The 23706-nt window shown below is 43.9% G+C and overlaps 1 protein-coding gene across 1 annotated transcript in view; it reads left to right on the plus strand.

The window, feature by feature from the left end:
- LOC110621465 (LRR receptor kinase BAK1) overlaps positions 1-23706 on the plus strand; it is a 37761-nt gene that overhangs the window by 8575 nt on the left and 5480 nt on the right. The gene's annotated exons all lie outside the window — the stretch shown is intronic.

Genomic DNA, 23706 nt, shown 5'->3' on the forward strand with positions numbered 1-23706 from the left:
GTAGGATCAGGAAGCAAACTTTTTGTTGAGTATAACAACTTCGTATTTACTTCAAAAGGAACTGCATTTTGTTTTTGCACTCAAAATTCACTTTACTAGATCTAGCCATCTCAAGGGCAAGTGACGAAGAAATGCTCATCAAAATTAGGCATTGCAAGCGTTGGAGTAGTGGTCATCACCTTTTTCAAGTCGGTAAGGGAATTTTCGGCTTCGGCATTCCAAGAAGATTGCCCCTTCTTTAACAAATTAGTCAAAGGTTGAGCGATCACTCCATAATTCCGCACGAATTTCCTGTAGTAGCCTGTTAAGCCTAAAAAACCATGTAAGTCAGACACATTAGTGGGTTTAGGCCATTCAAGCATAACTTTAATCTTCCCCTGGTCCACCTGTACACCAACACCAGAGATAATATGTCCCAAGTATTCAACCTGTTGCTGACCAAAGGCAAATTTGCTAAGCTTGACGTAGAACTGATGTTGTCGCAGCAACTCAAGAGCCAATTGCACATGTTGTAGATGCTCACCCCAAGTTGGACTATATATTAAGACATCATAAAAAAAAACTAACACAAATTTCCGTAAATATGGACGAAAAATTGTGTTCATCAAAGTTTGAAACGTCGAGGGAGCATTACATAAGCCGAAAGGCATCACCAAATATTCGTAGTGGCCATTGTGTGTTCTGAATACTGTTTTGTGGACATCAGCATGGTGTACTCGAACTTGATGGAATCCTGCAATGAAATCCAGTTTAGTAAAGTAAGCAGCTCCATGAAGTTCGTCCAACATATCCTCAACGGTTGGAATTGGAAATCTGTCCCGGATTGTCACTGAGTTGAGGGCTCTATAATTTGTACAAAAACGCCAAGAACCATCCTTTTTCTTAACAAGCAGAACAGGAGAAGAAAAAGGGCTGGTACTGGCCTGAATTGATCCAGAATTAAGCATATCCTAGACCTGTTTTTCAATCTCCGCCTTCTGGAAGTAGGCGTACCTTTACGGCCGGACATTTACTGGATTTTTTTCCCTCCTTGAGGTTGATACGGTGGCTAATAATGCGTTCTGGAAGAAGCTGATTTGGCCGATGATAAACATCTGGAAATTGATCTAGCAATTTTTGTATTTCCGGGTGAATTCCTTCGGGCAAATCTGTTGACAAAGTTTCAACACAAATGGCAAAAAGTCAGCTATTTTGCCGCAACTCCTTAGACATTTCCTTCAAAGAAGAAGATTGAATGTGCCTTTCTGTTAAACCCTGCAGGTGTCGCTGCTCCCCATTCCAAATAAAGTCCATAGTCAGTCTGTCCCAATTACATTGGACTGTTCCCAATTGTCGCAACCACTGGACCCTTAACACCACACCCAATCCCATGAGTGGCAATGAATAGAATGTAATGGAAAAGGGAATACCTTGCAAGAGAGCCGGAGTATTTCTAAATTTCCCACTATACTACAGAGGATCCCCATTAGCCACTTTCACGTTGAAGGGTCTGGTTGGTTCAGCCAGCAATTTGAGAGATTCAACCACTTTTTCGTTGATGAAGTTGTGTGTGGACCCACTATCAATAAGGCAAATTAGTTCGAAGGATCTGATTTGAATAACAACCTGCATGGTACCTGATGATGACCATCTAGTAAGTGCATGAAGGGAGATTTCTGGTTCATCCTCATCGTCATCTTCGTCAATGTCGAACCCACCATTAAGAACAAGAAGTTGGGGTTTAGCACACCTGTGTCTAGAAATGAACTTCTCATCACAATTAAAGCATAACCCTTTTGCCCGCCGAGTCTGCATCTCATCCCAAGAGAGTCGCTTTACCGGTGTGGACGACTTGTTTTTTGTTGGAGATGAGTAACTCGTCTGAAAAGATGGACGAATTGCCTTCTTTTATCGCAGTAATTGTTCATCCTTCATTCGAGCTAAGCTGATAGCTTCTTTTAGAGTTTTCGGCTTAAACATTCTTATTCCTTCCGCAACCTCTGTTTTAATACCTCCCATAAATGTTCCCACCAATGCCTTCTGGGTCCACCCTTTTACTCGGTTGCCTAATCTTTCAAATTCACGTTGATAGTCACGTAAAAGGCCTGTTTGGCGAATTTTTGATAAAGACTCATCGAAATCTTCACAGTCAGTAGGTCCAAATCGAGACCACAATTCCTCAGAGAAGATTTCCCATGTTACTGTCGTTCCAGCAGCAGTATGGGTCTTGCAAAGCCACTGCCACCATTCGTTTGCCTCTCCCCGAAGGTGATAAGAAGCCAAAGATACTTTTTCTGAGTCTGGAGTGCCTTGGTAGTCAAAAAACTGATCCACCCTTGCGAACCATTCAGTTGGATCATCTCCTGAATAATTCAGGAACTCCAATTTTGCTACTTTCGCGGAATAAAACGACCATCCTCCATCTCTGGATTCATCCTGATTAACGCGAACTTAGCTAGCTCGGTCACTTGCACTGCTAGCGGGTTCTTTGCCTTGAAGCGAAAGTTCAGAGAATTTAGTGATGGCTGCTTTGATTTGTTGCAGTTCATCGCTAAGCCCTCGTTCCATTTTAGACAGATTGTCTTGGAGCTGGCCAAGGCCAACTTCCAAATTTTTGATTCGCTCTTTGTTTGTTGCCATGAAAAGGAAAAGGAAAAGAACGCAGCTCTGATACCACTGATGGGTCCTAGTCAAAGCTACAAAGAATTTGGTTCTCAGAATGAGAAATTTGGAATGTATTTCCTTCATAACCACTGCTGCCAATACAAATGAATAAATAGCAGAAGAAATAACTGACACATCCTATACTTAAGGCCACAAACGACACAATGAATAAAAAGAGGAAATATTTGCTGCAGTAAAATCTCAGCAGCCAATTTGACTTATTCTAGTAAAAATAAAAAAAGAATAAATGCAAATAAAATAAACAGCAGGCAGCAGCAGGACTTGGTCTAAGAACAAGACTTAGTCCATATACTTTTTATTCTTGATAGGAATCCTTGAAGAATGACGCAGAGCTCTATCAGTGTGTAAATAGGAGTTTTATGAAATAGAAACTTAAAAGGAGTCTTGTCATTGAGCTTGGCAAGAGGAATTTTAGTAATAAGTTAGTTTACTATAAGGACTGCATGCTCCCAAAAGGAAACAGGAAGACTGGAATGAAACAAAAGCTCTCTATATATATTGAGGAGATGTTGATGCTTTTTCTCAACCATTTGATTCTCCTCGGGTGTATAAATGCAACTTATTTGAAGAATGATGCCATTGGAAGCAAAGAAAGAATGGAGAAAGAACTCCCTGCCTTTATCAGTTCTGACTTGCTTGATAGACACATGAAACTGAGTTTTAACATACTGACAAAATTGAGGCATAAGGAGTTAAATTTCTGGTTTTGATTTCATGAGAAAGGTCCATACAAAGTTAGAGAAATCATCTACTATTGTGAGAAAGTAGTGATTCTTATTAATATCAAACTGAGATTAGGGCCCTCATACATCCATATGTACCAACTCAAAAGCATAATTAGTGGCAAGAACATATTCAAGAAAAGGAAACCTCTTTTGCTTACCCCTTGAGCAAGTATGACAAGGACATGTCTTATTAGAAGAAAAAGTAATTGTGATTGTAAAGAAAGTTACCTTTCATTAGATCGATGCCCCAGCTTGGGATGCCAAACATCAAAAGAAGAATAATTTGCATTTGACCTTGAACGAGAAATAACTGAAGAAAACTAGACAAACTGAGTCTTTAAGATGAACAATTCACCTTCTTGCTTAGTAAACCCAATCATCTTCTATGAGGAAAGGTCCTGAATAAGACAATGATTAGCTATGAAAACAAAATAAATCTGCCTAGTAGCAATCAACTTACTCACTAACAACATATTAAAGATGAATTCGAAAACAAACAACACAAATTATTAAGGACAAGTAAATAATTGAGATTAATTGTTCCAACAGCTAGTACTTGAACCTTATGTCCATTTAGCAGTGAAACAAAGGACTTAGTCACATATTTGAATTCAACAAACAAGGTTGAATCAAAAGTGATATAGTCAGTAGCACTCGTATCTATTACCCAATCAATGGAAGCCCTTTTATTAGAGTCCTAAGAATTTTGAGAGATGACATCTATACTTACAATATTACTTATGGAGAAGGAACTTGAACACAATTAGCAGGCACTGAGCTTGAAGCAATAATAGTGTCACTATGCAAATTCATTAACCTTTGAAATTATTCTTTAGAAAGACCAATTGAGGAAAACCCTTAACAAAAATGGAAGTGGACCCATCATAAACTTGTTGAACAGAAACCTGCCTTGGACTGTTATTTGAATTCACACCTTCAATGCTGCTGGACTTTGTGTAAACTTAGAATTCAGAGGAAAGCATATGAGTCTATAACACTATGCCTCGATGTGCTCTAGTTTTCCATAGTGAAAACAAACCAAATTACTTTTCCCTTTCTTTACAACCATAGCACTTGCTTGTAACGACCCGGAAACCGATACCCCTCTGTAACGGCCCGAACCGCCACCGGCGCTAGGATCCAGATCGGCTTAAGGCCGCCGGGACCCGTACCAAGCCAAACATACCTCCTATCACCTGGTCAAATCCCATACATGATCAAAACTTTAACATAAAAACTGAAACATATGATGTATAGACCGAGCTTGACCTGTATGCAACATAACTGAAAACATAAGGAACCCCCTACTAGAGCTCTCAACAAAACTCTAGCTGGGTCAACATAACATACATTAAGCCGAAGTCACATCCAAATAACTAGAACCTAACCTGTGCATGCATCAAACCACAAACATAAGACCTCTACGAGGGTCCTCATCAAACATTAGCGTAGTAAACAACATATGCCACCAGTTTAGTTCAAACATAACTCAACATCTAGAACATAACATACATCATGTATTAAACAGGGACTAACCAAGTCTTAGGGCCAAGCACAGTACTAATCCATAAACATAACTCTACTATACTTTACATTACATGACATTTCATTATCTCAAATTACATTACATGTCCACACTAAAAGTACTACTCTATTATATTAACAAAACCTTAACTCTAGAGACTTCCCAATCTTCCTCAGACCTGCAACACTGGGGTTAGGGGAGAGGGGTGAGCTAAAAAGCCCAGTGAGTAGAAACAAAGAAAACAGTTCATTAATTACATGCTTTCATGAAATGCGCCACATCACAAACAATTCACATAACGGATTGGACATGACCACCAAAACTCCCTCTATCTGTAACATAACATGGTGCCTGGCCCTTCGGGCTCCTCAGGACTTCATTATGCCCGGCCCTTCGGGCTCCTCAGGACTTCATTATGCCCGGCCCTCAAAGGGGCTCCTCAGGACTTCATTAACATATCATAGTTAGGGCTATTGGGGTCGCCTTGGTCCATCCACATCAAGAGTAAATAATGCAATGCGTCATATTCGTGGAACTAGTGCAATCAACCTATTACATATAAACATGATGCATGAACATGCTTTAGGCATTTGATTTCGTAAAATAAAGATTAAGTTTAGTTCTACTCACCTCTAGCAGACGCTGAACTGACTCTGCAACTGCTAACACTGATGGCCTCCTCGGTCCCTCTGGTCCGATCCTACACAGGTGGACTCGAATGAGGTGCCAAACACACTCTAAACAACTCATAAACAACTACCCAAAAATCCCTTAAAACATCACTTAAACATGCATAGAAAACAACCATGAAAAGGCTGGACAGGGCATTTTCGGCGGCACCTTCGGCGGCCGAACCCTCCCTCCAGAGACGAAACTCGGGCACTTTCGGCGGCACCTTTGGCGGCCGAAAGTCCCTCTCCAGAGACGAAAGTCAGGCACTTTCGGCGGCCGAACCTTCCTTCGGCGGCCGAAAGTCTGCTTTCAAGCCAAAACTCAACTTTCGGGGGCAAGGTTATGCGGCCAATCCATGCATCCAAAGGCAGGTTCGGCGGCCGAAACTACTTTCGGCGGCCGAACCTGAGTTCTTCCCAGAAGGGCAGAACTCAGTTTCTTATGCATACAAGCCTCCCAAACCTTCCAAACTCCCCAAAACAGCACCCGACCTCCTAAAACATGCATGAACTATTCTACAACATGCAACCAAGCACATGGGGGTCTCAAACTATCCTAAACCCCAACAATATTACATTTATCATACATAAACACACATTTGCATAAAGGGTAACATAAACCGAAAACAACCAAAATCCTCACATACTCTCTCCCCATCATGCATACTCACTCCCACATGCATAGACTAGTTTAAACTTCCAACATATCATCACATAAACATATATAAACATACATTTGCATAAAAACCCACATAAAGCCTAACATGCATATCTACCCATACTTAACCATTAAAACCTCTTAAAACTCACTTAAAACTTCATGAAACGTAAAGGAAAGCATAGATCCACACTTACCTCTTGAAGATCGAGGGTTTGTGCGAGCTCTAACTTGGAGATGGGAGGAACCAACTCCTTGGGTCTCCAAGTTCCCAAAATTTGATCTAAGCTTGAAAACTCTTCAAAACAGCCATAAAACTCATGAAAACATGAAGGAGATGAAGAAAAACATGAAAATGACCAAAGGAGGACAAAAACTCACCTGAGCTCGAGAATGGGGAGAAAACTCGCCCATTTCCGATCTGAGGGCTCTTTATAGGTGGCCTGGTCGAAGACTTTCGGCAGCCTAACGTGCCCCCTAAACTCATGCATGTTCGGCGGCCGAACTTGAGGTTCGGCGGCCGAACCTTGGCTCATTCGAACAAGACTTTCGGAGGCCAAAAGCGCTCCCAAAACCTTCCCATGTTCGGCGGCCGAACTTCACTTTCGGCGGCCGAACCTGGCAAATGCCTTCTTGGTCTTTTCTTTTCAAAACTCAATTCTTTTTCCATTTAAAACCATGAAATCTGTAAAAACATTTTAGAAAACACATTTTACCCCTCTAGAAGCCTCTGGCATGTTCAAAATTCCAGATTCCAACGGAGATTCCGCCGGAATGTAGGGATTCCGATGCTGGAATCTAGCCGGGTATTACATTCTTCCCCCCTTTAAGAACATTCGTCCCCGAATGTTCCACAAACAAACAGGCATTCATAAAACATAGCATCAAACATACATGAACATGCAAGCAAACAAGCAAGCAAAACCTAAAAAAAAAAAAAACTCTCCTAAAAGAGAGACACAGGTACTGCTGGAGTAAGAACTCCCGGGTCCTCCAAACACACCTTTCCATACTGTGGTTTTTCTAAAGGACTTACACCATCAGGATTCCTTGTTCCTCAACTTCCTGACTTATGTGTCCATGATCCGCACTAACTGCTCAACATAGGTGAGATCCCTTGATATCTCCACCTCTGGTTCTTTAAGAACCTCACTTGGATCTGACACGAGCTTCCATAACAGGGGAACATGGAATTCGAATGGATTCTCTCCATAGGAAATCACCCTCTCCATTGGAGACACCATAAGCAATACCCAACCTTCTCCTGAACTCAACACGCTTCCACTGCGCTTCTCTGATCCTTACTCTTCTCTTCATCTTTACTAACCTAACTTCTTCTCTAACTCTCAACAGGTAAGAGATACCTGCTCCTGGTAGTGACCTCGTCCGACTGCCTAAAGTCGACACAGGGTCTCAAGGATCCATCCTGCTTTTCCCACAATAACACTGGAGCAATCCAGGGTGAGGTACTAGGTCGGATAAAACCCTTGTCTACCAAGACTAGCCCCTACTCTGACTACTACCTCTCTCTACAACTGGCACTGAGGCTGGTTCCCCGACCCGATTACTAAACTCTCAATAAGAACTAAAACCCTCTAACAACCCCTCCTACGCACCCTATGAACCTGACAGGCTGACAACAAACCTCGAGGCATCCCTACAATGTCCCCTCAGCAAACCACCTATGTAACGACCCGAAAATCGGACCGCTACCGGCACTAGGATCCAAATCGGCTTAAGGCCGCCGGGACCCGTAGCAAGCCTGACATGTAACCTGAAAACCTGTATAATCCCATACATGATCAACAACATACACAAAAAAAAATTAAAACTTTTCTTTCCATATACATCAACCAAACTCAACCTGCGCATATACATCATACATAACATAATCATAACATTGATCCCTCAGTGGGATCTCATCAATGCCCCCAATGGGTGACATAACATATGCTGAGTTGGTTTACATAAACATCATAAAAAAATCTCTAAGATCATGTATAGAAAGGGATACAACAATCTATGGTCAAGCACATCTCTAACATCCATAAACATCATCTCATTACATAACTATACTGTACTTTTACATTACATCGTTCTATGATTTGTCATGTCCACATTCTATCTATTACATAAACAATCTTTACTCTAACCGACCTCCTCTTCTATCCTGTACCTGCAAGCCTGGGGGTAAAGGGAGAGGGGTGAGCTGAAAGCCCAGTGAGTAGGACTATAAAAACATATTAACACGATGCTCCATGAAATGCATCATAACACAGACAATTCACATAAGGGTTGGGTGAACTTGTCACCAATTAGTCCAAGCTAACATTGTGCCAGGCCGTAGCATGGGTCCTGGTCTTCCTGTCATAACATACATTACTTACCATTTGCCCCAGGGCCTCCTCTAGGCTCCTGGTCTTCGAGTCCCATAACCGTGCCAGGCCGTAGAATGGGGTCCTGGTCTTCCTTACATTGTGCCAGGCCGTAGAATGGGGTCCTGGTCTTCCTGTCATGCACTAATTGGGTCATTCAATATTCACCCACATCAACAACAATCGATGCAATGCAGCATATTCGTGAAAACTAATGCAATCATCCTATTGCATAATCATGATGCATGAAACATGGTAAAACATTTAATTTCTCAATTTAAAAGATTAAGTTTAGTTCCACTCACCTCTGGCTGACTCTAACAACACCGAAGCAGCTGAACTCACTGCTGGGGTCCTCGGTTCCTCGGGTCCGAACCTACACAGGTGGACTCAAATGAGGGACCAAACATACCTGAACATAACTATAAACTACTCCCCAAAAACCCCCTAAAACATCATGAAACAATCATAGAAAAACATGCAAAAGAGGCCTGGACAGGGCACTTTCGGCGGTAGGTTCGGCGGCCGAAAGTCCCTCCAGAGCCGAAATTTAGGCAGGTTCGGCGGCACCTTCGGCGGCCGAAACTCCCAGACAGAGACGAAACTCATGCATGTTCGGCGGCACCTTCGGCGGCCAAAAGTCCCAGACAGAGCCGAAAGTCACCTTTCGGGGCAGGGGTGCGGCAGCCGAAATGCTACCTCACAGGCAGGTTCGGCGGCCGAAAATCCCTTCGGCTGCCGAACCTGGTTTCTACCAAAAGGGCAGAAACTTGGTTTCTCATGCACATTTCGCCTCCCAAACCTCTCATTATGCATAGAGCTCAACCAAAACATGCATACAAGCTCCTAGGGGCATCAAACTAACTTAAACCCCAACTACAACACTTCAACATATACATCAAGCACACATTGTCCATAAACATACATAAAACCCTATCAAAGCTCAAATATCCTAAGCATGCATTTCTACCCAAAGAAACTTCATAAAACTTGTTTAAAACATATAATGAGCTTAAGATCGGCTCTTACCTCTTGAAAATCGAGAGAGACGACCTGAACTTGGGAGATCCAAGGAAATGAGTTCCTGAGTCTTCCAAGCTTCAAACTTGCTCTAAGCTCAAGAAAACTTCAATGCCAAGTTGAAAACTCAAGAAAATGGTGGGGATTTGGAAGAAGAACATAAGATTTGCAAGAGGGAGGTCGGAAGCTCGCTGTGGCCGAAAATGGGGAGAAGGCTCGCCCATTTCGGCTAAGAGACCCTTTTATAGGTGGCTGGCCAGGCCACATTCGGGGGCCGAACGTGCCTCCACAACACATGCAAGTTGGGCGGCCGAACTTCAGTTTCGGCGGCCGAACCTGGGTTTTCCTCCAAAGCTATTTTCATGCAAAAACTCATTTTATTTCATACTTAAAACCATAAAATGCATTAAAACATTTTATAAAAACATGTTTCTACCCTTCTAGAGGTCTCCGACATCCGAGATTCCACCGGACGGTAGGAATTCCGATACCGGAGTCTAGCCGGGTATTACATTCTCCCCCACTTAAGAACATTCGTCCCCGAATGTTCCTCAACTAGTACATGCATAGAATCATCACATCATACACATAAAACACATAGAGACTAACCTTAAAAGAGATGAGGATATTGCCGGAGCATAGACTCCCGTGTCTCCCAAGTGCACTCTTCCAGATTGTGGTGGTTCCAAAGGACCTTCACCATCGGGATTTCCTTGTTCCTTAGCTTTCTGATCTGGGTGTCTAGGATCCGTACTGGCTGCTCAACATAGGTGAGATCCTCTTGGATCTCCACATCAGGCTCACTAAGAACCTTGCCCGGATCTGACACGAACTTTCTCAACATAGAAACATGGAAAACCGGATGGATTCTCTCCATTGAAGCAGGTAAATCCAGCTTGTATGATACATTCCCAATCTTTTGCAAGACTTCAAAGGGTCCGATGTATCGTGGAGCCAGCTTACCTTTCTTCCCGAAGCGAACCACTCCTTTCATTGGAGACACCTTGAGCAATACCAGATCCCCCTCCTGAAACTCTACCTGCCTTCTGCGGATGTCTGCATAACTCTTCTGTCTGCTTGCAGCAGTCCTGATTCTTTCTCTGATTAAGGGTACCACCCTGCTGGTGATCTCTACTAGCTCAGGCCCTGCCAAGGCCTTTTCTCCAACTTCTTCCCAGCAAACAGGTGATCTGCACTTCCTCCCATACAAAGCTTCATATGGGGCCATCCCGATGCTAGCATGATGGCTGTTATTGTAGGCAAACTCCACCAAAGGTAGATGCTGCCTCCAAGAACCGCCAAAGTCCAGCACACACATTCTAAGCATATCTTCGATAGTCTGGATGGTCCTTCTCGACTGTCCATCAGTCTGAGGGTGGAAGGCAGTACTGAAATCCAACCTAGTACCCATGGCATTTTGCAGACTCCGCCAAAACCTGGAGGTGAACTGGGGCCCTCTATCTGACACTATAGAAACAGGAACCCCATGCAGTCTGACTATCTCATCAACATACACCTGCGCCAACTTGTCCACAGAATAGCCACTCCTAACAGGGATGAAGTGAGCAGATTTGGTGAGTCTGTCCACAATCACCCATATGGAGTCCAATCTGTTGGACGTCGCCGGTAACCCCACTACGAAGTCCATAGCTATATTCTCCCATTTCCACTCTGGAATAGGTAGCGGGTTAAGCATCCCAGCCGGCTTCTGATGTTCCAGCTTCACCCTCTGACACACTTCGCAGGCTGACACGAACTGTGCCACTTCTTTCTTCATTGCTGGCCACCAATAAACCTTTTTCAGATCTTGATACATCTTGGTGGCTCCGGGGTGAACGCTGTATCTCGCATTATGAGCCTCTCTCATAATGTCTCCTTTTAGCCCTATGTCATCTGGTACACATAAACGACTCCCATAGCGGAGGATCCCCTTACTGTCAAATCTAAACTCACTGTCTTTGCCTGACTGAACAGTCCTGGCAATCTTCACTAACTCTGGGTCCTCATGCTGTTTCTGAGCCACCTGCTCTAGAAACACAGGTGTCACTCTCATCTGGGCCACTAAAGCACCTGTACCAGACAACTCCAACTGTAGACCTTCCTCAATGAGCTTGTAAAACTCCTTCACCACTGGTCTCCTCTCTGCCGTGATGTGGGATAGACTGCCTAGTGACTTCCGGCTTAGGGCGTCTGCCACGACATTCGCCTTACCCGGATGATACTGGATCTTGCAATCATAGTCACTCAGCAGCTCTACCCATCTCCTCTGTCTCAAGTTCAAATCTCTTTGACTCAGGATGTACTGTAGGCTTTTATGATCTGTGAAGATCTCACATTTTACCCCATAGAGGTAGTGCCTCCACATCTTGAGTGCAAAGATTACTGCTGCCATCTCCAGGTCATGTGTGGGGTAATTCAACTCATGCTTCTTCAGCTGTCTAGAAGCATAAGCAATCACCCTTTCATTCTGCATAAGTACACAACCCAGTCCCACACGGGACGCATCACAAAAGACTGTAAAGTCTTCCTCACTAGATGGCAGAGCTAACACTGGTGCTGAAGTCAACCTCTTCTTAAGCTCTTCAAAACTCTCTTCGCACTGGTCGGTCCACACAAACTTCTGATTCTTCCTGGTCAACCTGGTCAGAGGAGCTGCTATCTTCGAGAAGTCCTGAACGAACCTCCTGTAGTAACCTGCCAAACCCAAGAAACTTCTGATCTCTGACACTGAAGTGGGTCTAGGCCAGTTAGCCACAGTTTCTGTCTTCTTGGGGTCCACCTCAATCCCATTCTCTGACACTACATGCCCCAAGAACGAAATGCTCCTCAGCCAGAACTCACACTTAGAGAACTTGGCATACAAGCCATGTTCCCTTAAGGTCTGCAGAACCAACCTCAGATGATGGGCATGCTCCTCTGCATTCCTGGAATACACCAAGATATCATCTATGAAGACAATAACAAAGTGATCCAGGTATTGACTAAACACTCTGTTCATGAGGTCCATGAATGCTGCAGGGGCGTTAGTTAACCCGAACGGCATCACAAGGAACTCAAAATGCCCATATCTGGTCCTGAAAGCTGTCTTTGGCACATCCTCTTCTCTGATCCTCAGCTGATGATACCCCGATCTCAGATCTATTTTGGAGAAATAACCCGCTCCTGCTAGCTGGTCGAATAGATCGTCGATCCTTGGCAAAGGGTACCTATTCTTGGTAGTGACTTTGTTCAACTGCCTGTAGTCGATACAAAGTCTGAGGGATCCATCCTTCTTTCTCACAAACAAAACTGGAGCACCCCAGGGTGAGGTACTCGGTCGGATGAAGCCCTTGTCTACCAGCTCCTGTAACTGCTCCTTCAACTCTTTCAATTCTGCTGGCGCCATCCTGTAGGGAGGGATAGAGATCGGTCGGGTTCCAGGCATCAGTTCTATCTCGAACTCTATCTCCCTAGCAGGTGGTAAACCTGGCAGCTCGTCTGGGAACACATCTAAGAACTCTCTAACCACTGGCACCGAGGCGGGCTCTCTAACCTGACTGTTAAGCTCTCTCACATGAGCCAAATACCCCTGACATCCCCTCCTGAGCAACCTACGAGCCTGAAGAGCTGATATCAGACCTCTAGGTGTACCCCTCCTGTCTCCTCTGAAGACAACCTCAGACCCATCCTGACCTCTGAACCTGACTACCTTGTCCCTGCAGTCCAAGGTAGCACCATGGGTAGATAACCAGTCCATCCCTAGAATGACGTCAAAGTCTGTCAAATCTAGAACCACTAGGTCGGCGGACAAGCATCTTCCCTCAACAAACACAGGACTACACTGGCAGACTGACTCTGCCACTGATGGGTCACACTTGGGTCCACTGACCCAGAGAGGACACTCTAACCCAGAAGTCATCAGACCCAACCTCTCTACGGCTCTCGGTGCAATAAAAGAATGAGATGCACCAGGGTCCATCAAGGCATACACATCTGAACAACCAATGACTAAGTTACCTGCCACCACGGTGTTAGATGCATCTGCCTCCTGCTGTGTCATTGTGAAGATCCGTGCTGGAGCTGATGGACCTTCACCTCTGAAACCCGCTGAAGAAGAGGCTGCCCCTCTCCCTCTGCCTCTGCCACTGGCCTGAGTCATGGCTGGAGCTGCTGGCTGCGCTACACTGCCTGAAGCTGTCTGCTGGGACTGAGCCATCGGGACTGCTCTTGGACATTCTCGAGCCATATGCCCCTCCTGACCACATCTGAAACAGGCGTTCATCCCAAAACGACATACTCCCCTGTGTGGCTTACCACACCTTGCACAAACTGCATTATCCGCACCAGAGCTTGAGCCACTTCCAAATCCCAGACTGGACTTGACTTTGCTCCAAAACTTGTTCTTCTTACCCTTGGGTTTACCCCATCTCTTACTGCCTGAAGCTGCTGCACTCAAGGTAGAGGGATCTAACCTTCCCCCACCCGGAGTTTTAGAACCAGAAGGCTGTGCCACTGTCTGTTTAACTGTCCCCTGTATGATGGCACTGGCCTCCATTTTCCTGGCCATATCTACTATGGCATGGAAGCTCTCCCTGTCCACTGACTGAATCAAGGAGGAATACCTGGAATGAAGCTTCATGACATACCTCCTTGACTTCTTCGAATCTGTATCCAGACTCTGCCCAGCAAAAGGCAGCAACTCCAAGAATCTGTCGGTGTACTCCTCTACACTCATTTCATCCGTCTGCCTCAACTGTTCAAACTCTATCATCTTCAGTTCCCTTGAACTATCGGGAAAAGCCCATCCTGCAAACTCGTTTGCAAACTCTTCCCAAGACATGCTGTCCACCCTCGGATTCACATAATTCTTGAACCACTCACGGGCCTTCTTGCATTTTAATGTGAACCCAGCCATCTGAATGGCTCTACTGTCATCCGCCCCTAACTCCTCTGTAATAGTCTTGACCCTCTCAAGATACACAAACGGGTCATCACCTGACTCAAACTGGGGAGCACCCAGCTTCATATATTCAGTCATCTTGACCTTGCTCCTACCAGATGAGCTAGGCCTAGGTAATTGGGTTTCTGGAACTGGGGTTTCTGCTGATGGTGGAGAAGGTGCAACATTTTCTGTGGTAGGGTTTGCTGGATTTGGATAGTAGGGTGGTGGTGGATACATCGGGTACTGTGAGTATGGTGGGTAGTAAGGTGGGTATGGCATCTGTGTGGGATAAGGGGTGAAGCTAGGGTAATCCGATGTACCTCCCATCGAATACCCGGGATGTTGTGAGAAGTGTGGGTAGTGGGGTGGCTGAACAAATCCCGAGGCCTGAGTGCCTCCTTGGGACTCTCCCATACCTTCTTCTGACATACTAACTCCCAAACTGCCATCCCTTCTCTGCTCTACATCCATATCATCCCCCATATCTTCAGACATTCCTCCCTGAACTGTTCCTCTGACTGATCTGCTTCTACCCAGATCCAAAGACCTTCTAGGGTCTCTTACTGCTCTTTCTCTGTTAGACCTACTAGACATTGCCCTAGGCAATGTAGGAGGACGGGCGCTCATGCCCTCATCCTCAGGTGGCACTCCAGTCAATCGTGCAGATCGACGAGTTCCTCTCATCCTGTTTCTGAAAAACAGCACACATAGCACAAACATTAGCATCATATGGTTCATGTGGGCACACATGAACCCTCATCACATACATCACATATCATAGCATATCATTAATGCACATGCATATTATCATGGCATTTCACATCATCATGCAAGACAGGACTCCACATCCTATCCTAGTGGACATGACCTTTCCTATTGTGCTTGACCTTCTATAACCTCTATGAGCCCGACACTCTAGGTCCGACCATATGAACCTAGGGCTCTGATACCACTCTGTAACGACCCGAAAATCGGACCGCTACCGGCGCTAGGATCCAGATCGGCTTAAGGCCGCCGGGACCCGTAGCAAGCCTGACATGTAACCTGAAAACCTGTATAATCCCATACATGATCAACAACATACACAAAAATTTAAAACTTTTCTTTCCATATACATCAACCAAACTCAACCTGCGCATATACATCATACATAACATAATCATAACATTGATCCCTCAGTGGGATCTCATCAATGCCCCCAATGGGTGACATAACATATGCTGAGTTGGTTTACATAAACATCATAAAAATCTCTAAGATCATGTATAGAAAGGGATACAACAATCTATGGTCAAGCACATCTCTAACATCCATAAACATCATCTCATTACATAACTATACTGTACTTTTACATTACATCGTTCTATGATTTGTCATGTCCACATTCTATCTATTACATAAACAATCTTTACTCTAACCGACCTCCTCTTCTATCCTGTACCTGCAAGCCTGGGGGTAAAGGGAGAGGGGTGAGCTAAAAGCCCAGTGAGTAGGACTATAGAAAACATATTAACACTATGCTCCATGAAATGCATCATAACACAGACAATTCACATAAGGGTTGGGTGAACTTGTCACCAATTAGTCCAAGCTAACATTGTGCCAGGCCGTAGCATGGGGTCCTGGTCTTCCTGTCATAACATACATTACTTACCATTGCCCCAGGGCCTCCTCTGGGCTCCTGGTCTTCGAGTCCCATAACCGTGCCAGGCCGTAGAATGGGGTCCTGGTCTTTCCTTACATTGTGCCAGGCCGTAGAATGGGGTCCTGGTCTTCCTGTCATGGACTAATTGGGTCATCCAATATTCACCCACATCAACAACAATCGATGCAATGCGGCATATTCGTGAAAACTAATGCAATCATCCTATTGCATAATCATGATGCATGAAACATGGTAAAACATTTAATTTCTCAATTTAAAAGATTAAGTTTAGTTCCACTCACCTCTGGCTGACTCTGACAACACCGAAGCAGCTGAACTCACTGCTGGGGTCCTCGGTTCCTCGGGTCCGAACCTACACAGGTGGACTCAAATGAGGGACCAAACATACCTGAACATAACTATAAACTACTCCCCAAAAACCCCCTAAAACATCATGAAACAATCATAGAAAAACATGCAAAAGAGGCCTGGACAGGGCACTTTCGGCGGCAGGTTCGGCGGCCGAAAGTCCCTCCAGAGCCGAAAGTCAGGCAGGTTCGGCGGCACCTTCGGCGGCCGAAACTCCCAGACAGAGACGAAACTCATGCATGTTCGGCGGCACCTTCGGCGGCTGAAAGTCCCAGACAGAGCCGAAAGTCACCTTTCGGGGCAGGGGTGCGGCAGCCGAAATGCTACCTCACAGGCAGGTTCGGCGGCCGAAAATCCCTTCGGCTGCCGAACCTGGTTTCTACGAAAAGGGCAGAAACTTGGTTCCTCATGCACATTTCGCCTCCCAAACCTCTCATTATGCATAGAGCTCAACCAAAACATGCATACAAGCTCCTAGGGGCATCAAACTAACTTAAACCCCAACTACAACACTTCAACATATACATCAAGCACACATTGTCCATAAACATACATAAAACCCTATCAAAGCTCAACTATCCTAAGCATGCATTTCTACCCAAAGAAACTTCATAAAACTTGTTTAAAACATATAATGAGCTTAAGATCGGCTCTTACCTCTTGAAAATCGAGAGAGACGACCTGAACTTGGGAGATCCAAGGAAATGAGTTCCTGAGTCTTCCAAGCTTCAAACTTGCTCTAAGCTCAAGAAAACTTCAATGCCAAGTTGAAAACTTAAGAAAATGGTGGGGATTTGGAAGAAGAACACAAGATTTGCAAGAGGGAGGTCGGAAGCTCGCTGTGCCCGAAAATGGGGAGAAGGCTCGCCCATTTCGGCTAAGGGACCCTTTTATAGGTGGCTGGCCAGGCCACATTCGGGGGCCGAACATGCCTCCACAACACATGCAAGTTCGGCGGCCGAACTTCAGTTTCGGCGGCCGAACCTGGGTTTTCCTCCAAAGCTATTTTCATGCAAAAACTCATTTTATTTCATACTTAAAACCATAAAATGCATTAAAAAATTTTATAAAAACATGTTTCTACCCTTCTAGAGGTCTCCGACATCCGAGATTCCACCGAACGGTAGGAATTTTGATACTGGAGTCTAGCCGGGTATTACAACCTATGACCCATCTTGTCCTCAGAATTCGACTACCTTGTCTCCACAGACCAGATAGCACCACGAGCAGAAAAACCCAGTCCAATCCTAAACTGACGTCCAGACAGTCAAATCTTAGGACTTCAAAGTCGGGTGGAAGGCATCTACCCCCAACTGACACAGAACTGAACCGGCAGACTGACTCTGCCACAGATGGATCACACGTGAGTCCACTGACCCAAAGAGAACACTCTAGCCCAGAAGCTATCAACTCAACCTCTCGACGGCTCCTAGAGCAACTAAAGAAAGAGAACCACCAGAGTTCACAAAAACATACACATCAGAACATTCAAAAGTGAGCATACTTGGCACCACTGTGTTCGATGTGTCTGCCTCTTGCTGAGTTTGGGTGAAGATCCGAGCTGGGGCGGACGGACCTTCTCCACAGAAACCCTTAGAAGAAAAGGCTGACCCTCTTCCTCTGCCTCGACCACTAACCTGAAATATGGCTGAAGCTGCTGGCTGAGACTGTGCCAACCAGGGCGCAATGGGACACTCACGTACCATGTGCCCTTCCTGACCACATCTAAAACATAGATTAGTCCCAATCAGACAGACCCCCTTATGCGGCCTACCGCACCTCAAGCATCTTGAACTGCCTGAGCCAGAACTCGAACCACCACCTAATCCCAGACTAGCCTTCAAATTCTTCCAGAACTTCTTCTTCTTTCCCCTTAGGGTTCTGCCCCACTTCACTCCTCTTGTGGCGACTGTACTCAGAGTGGAGGGATCAATCCCCCCTGAACCTGAGATCCTGGAATCCTGAGTCTGAGCATCCTCCTGAGAATCTCCCATGCCTTCCTCTGGCACTCTGATTCCCAAACTGACATCCCTTTTCTGAACACCCAACTCCACTTCCCTCATACTAGCTGACATCCTTCTTGGAGCCATTCCTTCTCTGCTCACATCAAAAGACCTTCCAAGGTCCCTTGATGTTCCCCATCTGCTGACTCTCCACGACTGCGCTCTTGGCAAAGCAGGGGGAAAGGTACCCATACCTTCCCTCTCAGATGGAACTCCAGTCGATTCCACAGATCGACGAGTGCCTCGCATTCTGGCTCCTCTGAAGAACAACACACAGGCACACAACAAGCATTAGCATCATACGGTTCATATGAAAACACATGAACCTACAACAAACATAGCATACATAGCACATCATACATAACATTAATGCACATGCATAAAATCATGGCATTCCACATCATTATCATACAAGACAGGACTCTACATCCTATCCTAGTGGACATGATTTTATCTATTGTGCTTGCCCTTCTATGACATCTAAACCAACCTCTTTTCGATGTACAACACACCGTACTCTTGAGGCCCAAAGCTCTGATACCACTCTGTAACGACCCGGAAACTGATACCCCTCTGTAACGGCCCGAACCGCTACCGGCGCTAGGATCCAGATCGGCTTAAGGCCGCCGGGACCCGTAGCAAGCCAAACATACCTCCTATCACCTGGTCAAATCCTATAAATGATCAAAATTTTAACATAAAAACTGAAACATATGATGTATAGACCGAGCTTGACCTGTATGCAACATAACTGAAAACATAAGGAACCCCCTACTAGAGCTCTCAACAAAACTCTAGCTGGGTCAACATAACATACATCAAGCCGGAGTCACATCAAAAGAACTAGAACCTAACCTGTGCATACATCAAACCACAAACATAAGACCTCTACGAGGGTCCTCATCAAACATTAGCATGGTAAACAACACATGCCACCAGTTTAGTTCAAACATAACTCAACATCTAGAACATAACATACATCATGTATTAAACAGGGACTAACCAAGTCTTAGGGCCAAGCACAGTACTAATCCATAAACATAACTCTACTATACTATACTTTACATTACATGACATTTCATTATCTCAAATTACATTACATGTCCACACTAAAAGTACTACTCTATTACATTAACAAAACCTTAACTCTAGAGACTTCCCAATCTTCCTCAGACCTGCAACACTGGGGTTAGGGGAGAGGGGTGAGCTAAAAAGCCCAGTGAGTAGAAACAAAGAAAACAGTTCATTAATTACATGCTTTCATGAAATGCGCCACAGCACAAACAATTCACATAACGGATTGGACATGACCACCAAAACTCCCTCTATCTGTAACATAACATGGTGCCCGGCCCTTCGGACTCCTCAGGACTTCATTATGCCCGGCCCTTCGGGCTCCTCAGGACTTCATTATGCCCGGCCCTCAAAGGGGCTCCTCAGGACTTCATTAACATATCATAGTTAGGGCTATTGGGGTCGCCTTGGTCCATCCACATCAACAGTAAATAATGCAATGCGTCATATTCGTGGAACTAGTGCAATCAACCTATTACATATAAACATGATCCATGAACATGCTTTAGGCATTTGATTTCGTAAAATAAAGATTAAGTTTAGTTCTACTCACCTCTGGCAGACGCTGAACTGACTCTGCAACTGCTAACACTGATGGCCTCCTCGGTCCCTTTGGTCTGATCCTACACAGGTGGACTCGAATGAGGTGCCAAACACACTCTAAACAACTCATAAACAACTACCTAAAAACCCCTTAAAACATCACTTAAACATGCATAGAAAACAACCATGAAAAGGCTGGACAGGGCATTTTCGGCGGCACCTTCGGCGGCCGAACCCTCCCTCCAGAGATGAAACTCGGGCACTTTCGGCGGCACCTTCGGCCACCGAAAGTCCCTCTCCAGAGACGAAAGTCAGGCACTTTCGGCGGCCGAACCTTCCTTCGTCGGCCGAAAGTCTGCTTTCAAGCCAAAACTCAACTTTTAGGGGCAAGGTTAGGCGGCCAATCCATGCATCCAAAGGCAGGTTCGGCGGCCGAAACTACTTTCGGCGGCCGAACCTGAGTTCTTCCCAGAAGGGCAGAACTCAGCTTCTTATGCATACAAGCCTCCCAAACCTTCCAAACTTCCCAAAACAGCACCCGACCTCCTAAAACATGCATGAACTATTCTACAACATGCAACCAAGCACATGGGGGTCTCAAACTATCCTAAACCCTAACAACATTACATTTATCATACATAAACACACATTTGCATAAAGGGTAACATAAACCGAAAACAACCAAAATCCTCACATACTCTCTCCCCATCATGCATACTCACTCCCACATGCACAGACTAGCTTAAACTTCCAACATATCATCACATAAACATATATAAACATACATTTGCATAAAAACCCACATAAAGCCTAACATGCATATCTACTCATACTTAACCATTAAAACCTCTTAAAACTCACTTAAAACTTCATGAAACGTAAAGGAAAGCATAGATCCACACTTACCTCTTGAAGATCGAGGGTTTGTGCGAGCTCTAACTTGGAGATGGGAGGAACCAACTCCTTGGGTCTCCAAGTTCCCAAAATTTGATCTAAGCTTGAAAACTCTTCAAAACAGCCATAAAACTCATGAAAACATGAAGGAGATGAAGAAAAACATGAAAATGACCAAAGGAGGACAAAAACTCACCTAAGCTCGAGAATGGGGAGAAAACTCGCCCATTTCCGATCTGAGGGCTCTTTATAGGTGGCTTGGTCGAAGACCTTCGGCAGCCTAACGTGCCCCCTAAACTCATGCATGTTCGGCGGCCGAACTTGAGGTTCGGCGGCCGAATCTTGGCTCGTTCGAACAAGACTTTCGGAGGCCAAAAGCGCTCCCAAAACCTTCCCATGTTCGGCGGCTGAACTTCACTTTCGGCGGCCGAACCTGGCAAATGCCTCCTTGGTCTTTTCTTTTCAAAACTCAATTCTTTTTCCATTTAAAACCATGAAATCTGTAAAAATATTTTAGAAAACACATTTTACCCCTCTAGAAGCATCTGGCATCTTCAGAATTCCAGATTCCAACAGAGATTCCGCCGGAAGGTAGGGATTCCGATGCCGGAATCTAGCCGGGTATTACATTGCCTCTGTAAAAGATTGTGTCTATAGTAATAATGATCTTTGTGTTTCTTCCTTCAATACCATATTATAAACTTGATCAAATGGAGGAAATGGTTTCATGATAATGAGTTTCAATCTCAGCCCTTGATATGTTTCATTTAGACTATTCAAGAACTTAAACACATAGTCCTTTTGTAAAATATCAATATTCCTTTGAAAACATTTAGAATCGCATTTACCACAAGAATAAGAAGGAAGAGGCTTGTAACCTTGAAGTTCTTCCCATATACCATTCAACTCAGTAAAATAGGCATAAAAAACTTTGCACCTTGAGTAATCGTGCAAAGAAGATTTTGAAGCTAATAGATGCATAAGTTGTCCGACTAAGGGAATCTTTGATGCAATCTATCACAAATCTGTTTCACATCTTTTAGATAAAAGATATAGATGCTACAGAAGGAGAAATCGACCTGAGAAGCCACACGACAATGAGATTTTTGCATTTGACCAACGACAAGGACAAAGAATCCTCTGGTGATGGCTTAGTAATTGAGCCATTCATAAAACCTTGCTTATTTCTTGCAGAAACGGCAAGACCTTCACCAAGAGAGAAAATTACTTGGCACCAACTCAAAAGTTATAATCCCTAAACTGTGGTTTTCAAAGTGATGAAGATAGGAGGTAGAAGTGTCATCTTCAAAAGAATTGATTGGATGGTCAAGAGAATTCATCTCCTACGCTGCCGTGGAAGAAACCGAAGAAGAAAAGGAAGTTAATCGAAGAAAAAGAATCGTCAGAGATCAAGACTTTGTTAGTATATATGCCCTAGGCCATTATCTTGGACCTTTTTGTATGTCGTTTTGGTTATTAATAAAAGAGGTTTTTATCATTATTATTTGTTTGCATGTTACATAATAATGATTATCATCCCTGGTTACTTATTATTATGTTGATAATAATAAAATATAACCGGTATGATTATTGATTGATAATCATGAGATGATTATGTATATGTTTATATAATTCAATAATCATAAATATTTGTTAGAGAACAAAGTATTGAATGGACCCGCATTGAGATCACTATATGGGTCATTGTCATAAGTGAATCTCAAAGTAGTTATGTCTTAATCATTTGACTTGAGATTGTCATAGTTTCCAACATAAGGACTATTATGTTTTGACATAACCAAACGTTGTCTTTAATCGGATAATCATAAAGGTTATGATTGAGCATAATAGAAATTATGTAGAGGATAATGAACAATCAAGATAGGATTTGTCCCTCTCTATGAGAGAGATATCTTCTGGGCCCCTCGATAAGTGAGACTGAGAAATGCATGGCCGTACTCAAATGAATTGATAGTGTGATCAATATCATTTGAATTTATCAGTCTACTTAGAGATCGAGAAATCATAAGTTTGAACATTATAAGTTTGAACATTATAAGTTTGACATTGACCATGACTTATGTTCAAACTAGATATCGTGTGACAAAGGGATTAATTCATGTTCTATTTATTAGGATTTATTGGACTATTGATCCTCATATTAGTTGGGTAGTCATAATGTCTTGCTAGAGGCCACTTATGACTTATGGGCCTTGTGGGACTGGGCCTATTGCCAATTAATGTGAGCCTATTGGGTCACACACAAGAACGTTGTTGATGTGCTATATTAATGGGCTAAAAGCCCATTAGTATAATTAATAATAATAAAGTGTTATTATTAATATTAATTAATAATAATAAAGTGTTATTATTATTAATTATTTATTATTATAAGATAATAATATTTAAAAAATCTGCAGTCTATCTGTAACTGTTACAGATAAAGGACTCTATCACATAAAGATATTTGAGTATCTGCGAGATTGTGATAGTGGGTTCTGAACACAACTCTTTTGGGAAAAGAGTAGCACAAAAAGACTGAAACATATAAATACTCTTTCTACGAAGAGAGTGTTGACGACAGTTTTTAGAAAATTCAGTCTAACCGCTGCAGATTGT

Source organism: Manihot esculenta, chromosome 8, assembly GCF_001659605.2.
Source record: "Manihot esculenta cultivar AM560-2 chromosome 8, M.esculenta_v8, whole genome shotgun sequence".
NCBI lineage: Eukaryota > Viridiplantae > Streptophyta > Magnoliopsida > Malpighiales > Euphorbiaceae > Manihot > Manihot esculenta.